Source organism: Streptopelia decaocto (assembly GCF_964273445.1).
Source record: "Streptopelia decaocto genome assembly, chromosome: 1".
Taxonomy (NCBI): domain Eukaryota; kingdom Metazoa; phylum Chordata; class Aves; order Columbiformes; family Columbidae; genus Streptopelia; species Streptopelia decaocto.
In genome coordinates this window covers 63435424-63450227 of record NC_138663.1, presented here as the reverse complement: position 1 = coordinate 63450227, position 14804 = coordinate 63435424, and positions in this window count along the sequence as shown.

The window sequence follows — 14804 nt, the reverse complement described above, 5'->3', positions numbered from 1 at the left end:
AGTATGAAAGGTAAAGGGCTGCATTAGCTTAATAATCTCAATAAATCCACTACTTAAATAGGTTGAAGCATGAGCCAAAACATGTCCCTTCCAAAACTACAAAGTAGCCTGACTTGAAAAACTTCTAATTAGAGAAACTGAAGGGTTCAGCTGGATTTTCAAAAGCACTCCAGATATTTAGGAACAGGGCCCCTTGGATGGCATTGGTTCTCATAAATCACTTACATAGTGAAGAAAATCCCACTCCTCATCCTTGTATATCATGTAAATCACATGACAGAAGTCACAGATTTCTGCATTCTAAAATAGACATAAGATTCCAGTTATTACACAGAATGTCGCTGAAGCGCAGAAGTGAAAAAGTGAAATAAGCCTCATTATTTTCAGGTAGTTCAAAAAGGACTGCAGATCTAGACTCACGGAACTTAATATATCTCTTTCACCAAGGTAGTAAAATCTGAGCCTCATGTCCATAGTAACCATAATTAATAATTAAGAGTTTAAATGTAAAATAAATACATCCAATATTCTGCTCAAAACGTAATTACAAACATATACTTAGATTTGTGTGAAAGACTAGTAGAAGCGCATTTGCACCATTCAGTCAAAAGACAAAAGAGAATCAAATAACGGGATACTGCATTCAGTCCCTTAAAGTAGCCACTTTTTGCCCAAGACACATTACAGTGTCAGTTCCTTTTTTAAGATTAAAGGGTAAATTAGTGGTGGTCTTCCTTTACAGAAGTGAATTCCATACACAACTAGTAGCTATGTTTAGTTGCCCCATGAACTGGCTGCTGAATTATTATCAATGCTTGATTAATGAAGACTCTAGGGCAAGCACTGTGTCTTCTTGGCTCTCCATTTTAACAAGCAAGTGCATGACAAGACAGGATCAGAAAAGTGTATGCATATTTGCTTTACCTTTTACTGATTTGGCCAATAATGCCAAAGTGGTGCTATTGTTTTGTTTAAGAAAGTACTTGACTAAAATATAAAAGAAAGCATAAATATTTTTTTAATGTATGAAAATGACAATTATATAGGTATGGTTATTAAAATAGAAATACTACTAGCCATAATTTTCAACTTTTTGTCACTCAGCAATGGCAGAGGAATCTTTCAGCAATGGCAGAAGAATCTTACATCAATGGAGATGGGGCAGGAATAAGAGTCAAAATGCCACAAAAATTCATCGACTTGAAACACAATTCTGAATCTTTACTCCAAATCAGAAATACAGATGTGGAAATGCAATTAAAGTCAGGGAACAATTGGTATGACTGAAAGCCTGTTCAGATTAATGCAAGTTCTATATCATGCCAAAGATCTTTAAGCCATACTCTAGCCTGAAATTCGTGAAGAGTTTGACTTAAAGTCAGTGGCATGATATGATTGACATTTTCATTGAGCATACATTTTTATTTTTACCTGCTTACCTTCTCACTCATGGCATGCCCCCAAATGTCAATATTACTTAAAAAAAAATAGCACAAAGAAATGCACCTGATTTTAACAAAGAATGAAAAAAAAAATTCCTAACATAAACTGTTGCTATTTTTAATTCTTACCAGCTTCAAACTGTGAGAAAAAGTTGAACTATATGGCTAACAGTCTGTGAAATTTTTTTTAACTTTATGTTGTCACTATGAACATCCTAACATGCAAAATTTCAGATTTCATTGTTTTGTTTTGAAATGATGGTAAGTTAAGCCCAAATAGAGATTCTCGGAACCTATAGGCTAGATAGAATACTTATGTTCTGATGAAGGTATAATCAATATATTTAAAATGTTTTATTTTTAGTCTGAAAAGGAATAGTAATAATTTATTTGGGGACTCAACCTATACTGGTCCCTCTTTTAAGGATACTGTTCAGTGCAAGCAAGTCTTCCAAATGCCAAACTTCTATTCAAAACCAACACTCACTCCTCCCTCCTCCTCTCTCCAGCAAACCTAGCTAAAACATTAATGCAACATAATTTTATTATTTGTCTATTTGTTTTGTGGGGTGTTCGTTTATTTGTTTTGGTTCACTTTGTTTTGATTTGGGGAGGCAGGGGTAAGGAGGAAGAGATGAGGCTTTCAAGTGATTAAAGTTTTTTCGTCTTGAGTACAATCTACAAAAAATAAAGAATTTGCCTTGATGAGATTACTAATTATCTAATTCATCTGTAGAAGTAGCATTAAGTGAAACAACTAGCTTAAAGTTGTCTTGAAAGAAGAAAAAGTTCTTAACACAAACTTTTTACTCATTATAATCCTACACTATACATTTTGCTTCTCACAGCATTGGAATATTCTATTGGACTATAACTGTCCCAACACACAGTATCTGATATATCTAAATCTTCTTTGATTATTTACATGAAGGGTGTTATGGGAATATCTGAAAACTTGATTACATATAGTACAGTATAGAGATACCAGTCTAGCAGAGACCAAAACAAGAAGGACCTCCCTGATGCTTACATTAGGAAATCTTATACTAGTTGCATAAAGGGTGTGAGGGTTTGTATATATAGATATATACATATATAGGCATATGTATGTATATGTGTATATATATGAAATGTTACAATGTGTGTATGTACATGTGTGTGTGCATGTGTATATTATGCTTTTCTTCTTTTTCCTCTCAAGCAAAATTTGAATTTCTTGCTTTTTAAACATTTCCCATGGTTTATTTTCAATAATCCAATTGGAATCTAATTTTAGAAGAACATTGTATAACATGGGTGCCACAAGTTAGATCCTACCTTTGTTTTTCACACTTAAAGAAATTACCTGATTTTTAAATCGTAAGAGACTCCTTCGCTGTCATCAGGCAAATCTGTTTATCTGTACAGATATAAAATAGTAACTCTGAGGGCCTTATTATGAAAAAATTTATTTTAAAAATTTCTTTTATTTCATTCTTCTCCAGATAATTTCTGTTAAGTGAGACTTTTTACAGTGTAACATCCCTTCAAAGTAAGAATAATGCTTAATATAAACAGAGAAGAATAAAAATTTCTGACATTTCATAATATCACCTAAATTATACATTTGTCAATTAGATGTTTTTGTAAGAATAATTCATACCTCTTAACCCTTAACTATTTCAGAGGTTGAAAAGATTTAGCACTGTAAATTTCTATATGCCAAATTATTTATAATAATTTTTGATTTCTCTGAATTCTTCAGTAACTTTTTATTTTGCCAACTTGGCTCACAAAAGTCATAAAAAGCATCAACATGAGACTTCTGCTGCTAAACATTATTTCCCACACATATTTAACATACTTATAACCACCTAGAAGATTCATGTATTCACACTTGGTTTAAATTCTTAAACAGTAAAAATATAGTTGGAAGGTGTTTTTTTACATTTTAAACTAAATCAAAGACATTCCATCTTATTGTATTTTACATGCATTAGTATAATCTCATTCCTCTAAAGCAACAACAAAATATCTGCGAAACAAAAAAAGACTCTATCTTGATAAATAGGGTCATGCCTCATGTACTCATGTTAAAGAAAAAGGTTTAACCAGATCATTATATTTACAACCAATTCAATGAAATTCTTGTTATGTACTGAAATATTTAACTTTGTAAATTTTAAAATCAAGTGAATGTGCCACTCTTCCTTGTTTACTGGCATTAACCTTGTTTATTGTATGAAAAAGCCCATTTTAACAACTGTCAAAGACAAAGGATCCAAGACCAATAGACTAAAGTGCTACCAATGAAAGAGGTAAAATGCCCTTGTTTTGTGCACAGGTATGAATTCTATCTTAATTTTTTTATTACTAGAATTTCAAAACAAATTTATATAAATACTGTATAAGAACTATAATACTCTTCATTATTTCCACTTAGAGAAAAGTTTGAATATAATAAAGCACATGCAAGTTACAATGTATGATACAGTATTTAAATCTTACCTATTCATTTATTACCATTTCTAAGGAATTAGTTTGACAGAATTCTATAAAAATCCTGTGATGAAAAACAACTGTTAAAAGTGTAAAATGATAATAGTTGCCTGATTAAACTAAGTGTCATCAAACATGAGTCATAAAGTGTTCAGCTGAAAGCATACAGGAACTTCATAATGTTCTGAACAGCTTCACCTGTAGTCCGATACTTCGTGTTGCTTTTCTAAGAATGTAATGGTTCTGTTTTATAATTTCTTAATCCTTGGAGTCTTTGGGTTGAATATTAAACATGTTTAGCAAGCCTCAGGATCTTAGGAAACAAAGTTAAAGTAGAAGAAGCAGCACCACCTGCTGCTGATAATCAAATCATACATGAACTTTCTCTACTCCCAAATTATCTGCAAAGCTACTCAGAAGTGCTAAATGAAGAGATCAATAGCACTTGGTTTTCAGGAGGACACCCTTCCCAAAAGGAATATTAACTATCTGCCCTTTCTTCACTGTTGGACTTCAATTGGTATCCTGATTCAATCTGGGGTTTCCATGATGCAAGCATGAATGTGGATACATGAATTTCTGATTTCACTACTGAATAATGCTACTATTAACATTTCAAGTCATTATAATCAAACAGTGGCAAGTGTTAGATGTTAATTCACTAAAAACAATTTAAACTCTCTATTAAAGTTCTAACTGGATTTATTCTTTCCTTTTTTTATTTTCTTGTGCTTACTCATAATACAATGTCACTACTTGATGACAAATAATATTTCATACTGTGTATGTAACATCATTGTGTTGCAGAATCCCCCAAATACCTCAACAATGTCTTTGTTGCGCTATTCTCCCCATTTAGCACTTATAAGCTTTTCTGGTAACAACCAATAAATCAAAAACCAGAGCTCTCGATATGTACAAATATTAAAAAAAAATAGAATTTTTGCTAGTTTGCAGTTCATGTAATGTCATCTTGACCATTCTCTTCCCCTCTCTGTACAAGCTGTCTAGAACAGTAAACTTTGCTCCATAAATAATAGTGTATTCATGCTTTTATATGCATTTATGGTAGGTAAAGGTTGGAAGAGGTAGTTGACTGATTTTCACTTTTATCTACTTTGATTTCAGTAAAGGGCTTTGTCATTCTGTATGCTAATGCACCCTTTGGTTTGTAGAATGTACTGAAATGTTTGCAACCCTCTTGGTATCAGGTCCAAAATGTGAAGCATTACTGTTAAGAGGGTATCTTTCTAATGTATTTGTATGTATAGTTTACACCTCTGTGAGGTCTAATAAAGGATTATGGTTAATTAAAAATGTGTTGCACTTTCCTCATCCACAAAGATTTTGCAGTAATTTGCATTCTTTCTTTCTCTTCACTGGCATATACATTTCAGTTCTCAAAATATATCAAAAACATGACATACCTTAATAGGATGTGCTTGGAAACAACTTCCAGGAAGATTTTTTTTCTCTATACCTTTCTAGGTACTGAGGCCAACTTGTATCTCCACAGACCTTGGCCCTCTTGGATGTGCTCAATGTTTGCTTTTCTTCAGTCTCTAAACTCCTAGAGTTGCCATAACTTTCTAATATCACAGAATCGCAGAATAGTTGGATTTGGAAGGGACCTCTGGAGATTATTTAGTCCAACTCACCTGCTAAAGCAAGTTCACCTAGAGTAGATGGCACAGGGATGCATCCAGGCAGTTTTTGAATGTCTCCAGAGAAGGAGACTCCACAACCTCTCTGGGCAGCCTGTTCCAGTGCTCTGGCACCCTCAAAGTAAAGAAGTTTCTACTCATGCTTAGATGGAACCTCCTGTGCTACCATGTGTGCCCACTGCTCCTCATCCTATCGTTGGACACCACAGGAAAGAGTCTGGTCCCATCTTCTTGACAACCACCCTTGAGATCTTTATAAGCATTGATAAGTTCCCCCCTCAGCCTTCTCTTCTCCAGGCTGAACAGACCCAGCTCTCGCAGTCTCTCTTCATAAGAAAGGTGCTCTAGGCCCCTAATCATCTTCACAGTCCACCACTGGACTCCCTTCAGTAGTTCCTTGTCCTTAAACTGGGGAGCCCAGAACTAGACACAGTACTGCAGATGTGGCCTCACCAAGGCAGAGTAGAGGGGGATGATAACCTCTCTCGACCTGCTGGTCACGCTTTCCTGAATGCACTCCAGGATACCATTGGCCTTCTTGGCCACAAGGGCACATTGTTGACTCACGGTCAACCTGTTCCCAACCAGAACTCCCAGGTCCTTCTTCTCAATGCTGCTTTGCAGCAGGTCCACCCCTAACCTGTACTGGTGCCTGGGGTTATTCCTCTTGAGGTGTAGGACCCTATACTTGCCCTCGTTGAATTTCATCAGGTTCTTCTCTGCCCAGTTCTCCAGTCCATCCAGGTCTCACTGAAAGGCAGTACAGCCTTTTGGTGTGTCAACCCTTCCTCACCATTTGGTATCATCAGCAAACTTGCTGATGGTGCACCTAGTCTCTTCCTCCGGGTATGATAGAAAGCAACCTCACAACAACACTGCATAGCTCCCTCATCACCCTCATGTGTATGCCTTGTGGTCCCAAGAACTTGTGTATCTCTATTTGTCTTAAATACTCCATAATTCCATCTTTTGTTGTGGGCAGTACTTCACTCTATCAGTGAACTTACAGTCCTGGGATGTCTGAGGACAGCCTTACCACTGTAAATGTAAACAGACACAAAAAAGCCCTCTGGCTAGGAAGCCCCTAAATTGTATATCAATGGAGTACGGGAAAGTTTCAATACATGTTGCCTTGTTCAAATGCTTTTCCCTAGATTTTGATTTTGGCTACAGCGCAAAACAGTTTCCCGGACTGGTTTTGCATCTTATCTTGACTCTGATTTCTTGTATTTTTATCCTGCCGGTATAGTAGTCATTCTAAACTTGAAGGGCACAATCTCTTAAGTTATAGCTTTCATGCAAAATCTTCTAAATATTCATAGCAAATAGTTTTTCAACCCACACTGTCATAATAACTGAGCAATTTATGGAGATTTCAGTTCAAAAATAATCACTCAACAATAATAAATATATTTTCATTCTTACTTTCTGATGCTGAGACGCAGTTAACAGAGATCACAAGAACTTCTGGATTTGGTTATGTGGCCAAGAAATATTTTTTTAAAAATCTATTCATTTGCAGTCTTAATTACAATTTTTAAGCTTTTAATCATATATATTGCATGCATTGCCACAAACCTTCAGTCTTGCATGAGAAACATGTACTTTTTATTAAATACAACTCTATGGCAACACGATAAAAATAAGAGCACTCCGCAAGGATTGAGAAATTGTCCAAGAAATTACTAATAATGCAGAAAAAAAATCAACACTTTAGTGGCCAGCTCCTTTCTTCAATTGTGCTCTTCCTCAGATGCAGATCATTTAATTTATAGAGTCTTTTGATCAAAGAGTTGCTGCAAATTAACCAAGCCTGAATATTGACCTAACAGAAAATTATCTTATTGCCCTAACTTGGAATTAGTTCTGGATTACAGCTGAAGAGAAAAATCAGTCTAGAAATCCACTGCAACTTAAAGGCCAGCAGGACTTCTGGAAGGTTAGTAAAAAATTAAGAGTAGCAGGAGCTATTAAAAATGTCATGGAATAATTTTTTTTTTATTTTATTAGTGCAAAGTTGACATTGTGTGTGGAGAATTAAGTTGTCTAAGTAAAAAAAAAAAAAATAAATCAGTCTAATTCAGCTATGCGTGTTTTTGTCTTATATTTTCATACTGTTTTACACTTCGTTAAAAATACATTTATTCACACATTGTTGCCTTAATTTTGGCTTACGACCATATTTTTTTACTTATTATATCCTTTGGACATACTTTTTAGATAAAGTTGATTAGTGGTGATTCTAAGCAAATCTTTCATCTCTGAGAAAAGGAGCTACTTCTGAGAAGCATGTTTTACCAACTGAGAGGGCGACGGAGAAATTAACATTCATAAGACTTTGTATGTGTTGTGCTATGCATCAGTGGTACACAGATATTGCTGCTGGCTTTCTGAAAAGAAGTCATTTGTCATCTCTGTATTTTGACAACCAAAACATTGAGAAGAAATTGAACAGAACAGAAAGAAAAGTATTAGTCAAACCGAGATAAAATGAAGATTAAAGCAGGATTTCCAGATTACCTCTGGGTTGGTTTTGTTTGTTTGGTGAGTACTTGGATTACCCTTTAATACCCTTTAATACAACAACTATTTCAATTAAAATGCACTGTCTTTGGACCAGACTTCAAGGCCTCCAGGAATCATCTTCTCAGCATGTGCTCTCTCCACTAAATAATGTTTTCACCCTTTTGTTCGGTTTAGGATTTTTTTTCCCTTCTGTTCCAGGTATCACATATTCTTTGCTAGATAGTGACCTAGTGCAATAGGAGAATCAGCAAATGCCTTCCCAGACCTTCTAACAAAAATAGCTGGTAAGTCTGCTGATTTGGGCACACTGTCAAGAAGCAAGAGATAAAGGCTTAAATGCCATCAGACTGAAAATGGAATCAAGTAAGATCTCCCATTGATTTGATACATACTGCATCTAGGTTTCAATTTGGAAAAGAAAAACAAAGCAACAATGCCAGCATTTTTTGGGTGCCCGATACTGCACCATTAAGCATGCCCTCGCTTTCCTGGTGATATCAACTCCTTTGAAGACTTAAATGCTATGTAGAATGGATTACAGATCCAAGTGTGGCTTTACAGAACAGGGAGATATTTTAATTCTTCAGGTGGAACAACTCTGGGCACATAATATACTACACAACTCTAATCATTGAAAGAACTTTTAGGTTTAAAAGCAGATAGAGCAGGGAAAAATACTTATTTGCACCATTAACAGGACACAGAGAAGCTGCTATATTTTGCTCAGTTTTTGACTAGGCATTGGTATTTCAGATATATATTTTCTTTAATCCTTGTCAATAGTTCATGTTCCTATCACATCCATAATTCGTATTCCAGTCCACATTACAGAGGTATCAGCCTGTTACCTGTGCTTGGATTCATAGCAATTTTATTGAAATTACTTGACTTCAGAATCCCTACAAAAATCTGTATTCATTCTGCGCAAGGGACATAGTTTTCTCCTTTTCATATTCTTCAAACCCTTGCTTTTCTGAAAATACTTTATATCATTGCCTTTCCTGCAGATCTTCATCTGTATGTTGTTACCACTGTCAGTATTTCCCAGCTACAAATATTTTTTCATACACATAACTCATTCCTAGCTCTTAGAGCCAAATCAGTCAGTAAATTTCTTGGCAATTCGACATGTCAAGCATATCCCATTGTTTAAGTAATCAATAAATCAGTGATTGACTTCAGACAAAACACCTGAATTAGTCATTTCTGCAAACATAACTTACTATTAAACACATTTCCTGCTACTCTTGTCGTGTCTAAACAGCATACAACTTTTTTTTACCCAGCTTTTCAATGTAGTTCAAATACTGCATGTTCTCTGCTATGCCAGCCAGAACAGCACCAGTTAGTATTGAAACATTTCCTCCTATCCTTAATTTCACTTTTTGCTCTTTCAATTCCAGTGTCCATACTGTGTAATCACAAAATCAAGATAACAGCTGAACTAGCAGCATGCAAGTTCACTATCACTACACAAGGACTCCAGTGAGTCAAGGAACTTCATCAGCATCCCAGAAACTTAAATCTCTCATTCAACTGGCGACATTGCTACTGCCTTTCTGGGTAACCACTGACATCTAGGGTTTTCCTTTATATCAGTTCGAAATTTCTCTTTCTGTATCCTGCAGAATCCCAGTGGCCAGCAAGTCTGGCTCTGAAATACTGCTGGAATCTTGATTATAAGGTCAACCCTCTTTCTAACCATGGGCACTAAATAAAGAAAATCTTCTTCAGTTGGCAGTATTTGTTTTTCAGTCTTCTTGCTTTTCTATTTCATTTTAACAAGGAAATCGACTGGTTCTTCAAACTTATTTGCTCTAAGAGCCAATGCAGTAACAGAATTACCAGTATAGAAATGCCATCTGAGTCTTTGGCCAAGATTCTGTGAGGTACTTGAAGCATTACATAAATAGGTACTATAAGTAGGCCCATTTAAAATGTTTCTCATTAATAAAAGTTATATTAATATAAATCATTATAATTCTATGAACAAAGGTATTTTTCTGTGTAATGTAAGTCTATTGATGTAGATGGACTATTTTTTTGTCTTGATTAACAACTGATATGCATTTTGCTACTTCAACAGAAAGCTATGCAATGGCTTTGTGTCTTTTTTACTTTCTCTCTCTGGATACTTTTTTACTTCTTTCACGGACATTTTTCAACAATATTTAACAAGAGGTACGTTTAAACCTTGTTTTATTTAAGGATTTTAAATAACTATATGATTTTAAAATAAATTTAAAAATATAAACTACAGGCTTCCTGTATTTCATGTAGCTCTGATTATTTCCCCTGTCAGAGTACAAATGCCTTTATTTGATTTTGTGCTGGTAGTTACCTTCTTTATACATGCTGTCTTAGCTCTAGTCTCCATTCCTTTACTTCTTCCTTCTTTCTATTCCCTTATCCAATGTGAAAACTATCAAATCCACATATTCTTTCTCTGAGTTTGAAAGAGGATTCTCATAGAGTAGGGTTTTTCACTGTCTCCTAACAACAGACAGATTTTATTCCCTTACACTCTCTGGTTTTCTTTATGCAGCTGGGTCTTTGCTTTTCAGGAAATACCCTTCGTTAAAGAGCTGCCACCACCATTTGTTAAAGTTTGCTTCCTAGAAAGTATCCGTATAATCATGTTTAGCTAACACAATATATCCAAAATAACAATAGTCTGTAAATGTGTATATAAATTTTCATCTGAAAGTACTTTCAAATGTACTGACAAATTATTATTTCAGAAAATGTCATTTACTACATATGTTATTCTAAACCTATCCTTTCTGGCATACCTTGAACATTCATCAGTACTCTAAGTGCCTTCTTTCCCTCTCTGTTTCTTTTTCAACTGTCATTTTGTGTGTGCACAAGTTTCTTTGTACAAAAAAAAAAACACCAACAGTGCTAAATATTTTTTCCGCATCTCCCATATTCTAGTAATTATACATTCAGAGAATCTTTCAGGAAGCATTTTCCATGGTATTTGGCTTCTGTGTGAGAGTAAGCGTAGGCCATGAGGAAGAAACTTCGTCCTCCCTTTTGCAGCTCACTATTCCTTCAAGCTTCCCAGCAGCAGATAAACACAGTAGTTTATTTGCTTAGAGCTGAAAATTTCAAAAGAATGTTAACAAAACCTCCCTCATTAAGGCTTTCACATCCTCAAATGTGGGAAATGAATGGTGATGTTTTCATTTAACATGTGTTGGACAGAATAACTTCTGCAATATGGCTCAGAACACTGGTGTCAGATACAGGTAAATTGTTCCTGGCGGGTTGATTAAAAAGACAGTTTATCTGATGACACCACAGAGTTTTTCCAGCATCTTGTGATTTCTTCCTGATCTGTTACATTAGTTTCTTAAATTCTCTCAAGCATCAGAACAGGTGAGAATCATTAGAAGTACCCAGACATATGCAACACAACCTTGTGTAGGTGAGAGATCTTCTAGCTGCACAAAAAGCTGACTTAATGTGCCATATAAAATTTTGCAAGGCTCATAAATCTATCAAGCCAAACAATGGAACAAACAAAGGCAACTTTGAAATAGCTCTCCCATTCTAAAAGTTTCTGTTCAATATTTGGCTAGAAGCAATAATCAATAATTTATAATACAGTGGATTCTTTCCTATCCTGCTTCCGCCCTTTATTCAGAAAGTTTTATTCCATGCCCAATTTCAGAGTGTACATACAATTACAGACACTACTCAGGAAGAGAATAAATCTGCAAAATTGTAACCTGAAAAGTTTCAGGAAACTGAAAGGCAAAATGCAAAAATGTAAAAGTTGAAACATAACAGTAATTATATAATACTCTATGATGAAGGCCCCTCTAAAACTCTCCGGTTAGATATGTGTCATGTGGTGCCTCAGATTACTGAAGCCTGAACACATTTTCAAGGTGGTATGCCATATAATTTGAACATAACACAAAAAATTGACAGTAACTAGTACAGATAATTACATTATGAGATCATGAATGAATAATTCTTTCTACTTATGGAATATCTCATCTTGTTTTTCAGAAGAAAATGAAGCAGAATTATCTTCATTTTGCATCAGATGAAAGTAAAAGACCAAATTCTATCTAACTTGCAGAAAATATACAGCTAGTCCATAACACAATCAAGAGCAGCACTCAAGAATTCTAACTCTGTTTTTATATTCACAGTTAAAAGCAAGTATCTTACTACAGACATTCTATTATTCTAGATTTGGGAAATAAAGCATCAAGTCTTGGATAGATCTGATGAGAAAGCTGCTGAAATCAATTGGAAGTACTGTCTACGCCTTTGAAATGTTTATGACATTCTTTTCCAGTTGCAAAGAGATTATCTGTCTTCAATGTCATGGGACAATGCTACTTCATACATTTAAGTTTGTTGCCTGTTTCTTTAAGTTTTACTTTTAATCTTTCCTAGTAACTGTTTCAAATTCTGTCTTCGATGATAAAGAATTTAACCTGTGTACTAAAATACATACATGAAGCCAACCCAGACTTTTCAGAGTCACTTCAAAGAAAAATTAAGCTATTACATTTACTTGAACATAGTGTTAGGTGAAGATATCTCATATATATATAGGGAATATTTTTGTCCCACTTTTAACCTGTCAACCTAAAATTTACATATGGAACTCTCAGACATCAGAATCCACAAGACTGCAAATTCAGAAGGTGATAGTAAGCTAGTGTCCTTACATCAACCTAAGAGTCTTACTGAAAACACCATATAATACAGTCCTCAGATATCACAGACTCCTAAAAAGTTGTACAAATTAAAAACAGATACAGGCTTCTACAAACAATATACATATTTATATGTAGCAGTTTCAACAGCAATCTAAACTATATATGTACTCCTAATGGGTTTATTTTAGTTCTTCTACTAAAACGTAGTCTCATGGCTTTCCTCATAAAACAGTCACAGATATTCAGCTACCAAAAGAGACTGTAAAGGCTTTTCATATCTCTCTCTGATAGTCTGTTGAGAAATCAATGCCTGGATGAGATCAAAACAAGAATTTATTTCATGTAAGCAGCCAAGTGATACTGAATTAGGAGAGATCAGCAATTGCTACATATTTCTCAACACTCGTTCTGTCAGTAGGGCTGCACAATAGACATTACTCTTTGTCAAAAGACTTCAAAACAGACAAACAAGAAAAACAAGTTAATTCAAAAAGATAACAAACCACTACTTTTTGAAACACTGCTAACTGACACCCCTCTTCTAACCACCATGTGGCTGGTAAGCTTTAGGAGTCTTGCAATACATTTATGAGGGAAACAAAAGCATCAGACAAAACAGCTGTAACAAATACACACTAATTTACCCAGCTGATTAAAGTTTCCAACTTTAATTGAAAAAGGAAATGTTCTAAAAAATCTCACTGTGAAAACAATTCCTTTAGTCTTTAGAGAATAGAACTGTATTCATATAAGAGGAAAGATTAACATGCAATTCAACAATGTCTTATCAAAAGCAAAAGGAGACAATGAGAAATTGAATATTCATCAACACTCCTAATAGCATTCACAGGTTTTTTTTATGCTTTGGACAGGTTTTGAGTCTGGAAAAGGCAATACACTAAACTCATGTGCCAATGATTTGTCATGCACTTCGCTCAGAAGAGGATGAGGATTTTGCTTATTTTAAAGGCTTGGTAATGACATCTCTGTTTACATAAAATGTCAAGAAGAAAGCAGTGAAAGCATGTAAGCATCTGATTATTGATCGAAGAAAAACATTCATCTCACCGTAAATTCAAGATCTGAAGAAGATCAGCTTCAAAACTAAGAAATTATAGTGCATATTTTCCTACTTTGAGAAAAAGTCAGATGACTGCCTCAAACTTATACTTGGAAAATATACTATGGATTTAAACTTGTCATTGAAAAAAGTTTCAATTTAGAAGATTATGCATGTAGTTTATGTATTTACAAAGCAGTATTTTGAGGTTAATATATTTGGTTCAAAATTCTCATTTTAACGTTCTAGGGCATGCAGAGGAGCTAATTCACATTAGAAACTTGAAGAGGAACACCAGCTGACCCAGGGACAACTCTAAATGTCAAGTTGCAGCTTTGTCATTAAAGTACTAATTTTTGTCATCCATATTAACAAATGCACACCAACCTCACTGTAGAATTTCACACATCATGAGACACTGAACAAGTCATTTCTCATTTCTATATTGCTATTAATTTTGGCTAACTTTAATTTCTAACTTTACTGTAGCATCCATCCACTTGACTCACTAGAGAGAAATAGAGAGAGGAATTTCCAAGAAGTTTTCATCTTTCTCCACAGTGTATTTGCACTCATTCAGCACATCTAGATGTAGCTATTGAAAAATTTGATTTCCAGTCCTTTCCTTTAAGCAGCGGAGAAAAATGTCCTCTGAAAATATCATCATTTCGTCCTACCATACACAGGATGAACTTAGTAGATACTTAATATTTTAAATATTACTGTTTCAACTTTCCATTAACACAAAATCTAGGACTAAGAAATTGTGACAAGCCTTCTCAGATAGCAGCTGAGAATGCCTTATCACTCAGGTAAGATGATGCTATGGATCCAAAATTACCACTTCTCTCCTGAGGCGTTTCTCACATCCTAATACAAAAAGGCCACAGTGTGGAAAAAAGGAGGCTTTTTCAATACTTTACACATAGATTTAATGTTGCAAGAA